The sequence below is a fragment of the Juglans regia genome, unplaced genomic scaffold (genome assembly GCF_001411555.2).
Source record: "Juglans regia cultivar Chandler unplaced genomic scaffold, Walnut 2.0 Scaffold_2389, whole genome shotgun sequence".
Lineage (NCBI taxonomy): Eukaryota > Viridiplantae > Streptophyta > Magnoliopsida > Fagales > Juglandaceae > Juglans > Juglans regia.
The window spans coordinates 1-249 of NW_023355150.1; the positions used below are offsets into that span (position 1 = coordinate 1).

Below are 249 nucleotides of genomic sequence, written 5' to 3' on the forward strand. Positions count from 1 at the left end.
ACGCTAGTATGTCGCTCAAGGATTATTTGAATTTTAAGTATTTAGTTTGATGGGTGCGATCATACCAGCACTAATGCACCGGATCCCATCAGAACTCCGCAGTTAAGCGTGCTTGGGCGAGATTAGTACTAGGATGGGTGACCTCCTGGGAAGTCCTCGTGTTGCACCCCTCGTTTTTGTTTTTTCCGCCTTGCGAGATAAATTGACAAGAAGGACCACTCGGGAGTGGATTTTTCGGGAAATCTCGCC

General features: G+C 47.4%; 1 non-coding gene across 1 annotated transcript; it reads left to right on the forward strand.

Moving 5' to 3' along the window:
• The first annotated feature begins 51 nt into the window (after positions 1-51).
• On the forward strand, positions 52-170 carry LOC118345360. Its single transcript, XR_004798912.1, has one exon. It is a non-coding gene; the product is annotated as a 5S ribosomal RNA (ribosomal RNA).
• Positions 171-249: the final 79 nt, after the last annotated feature.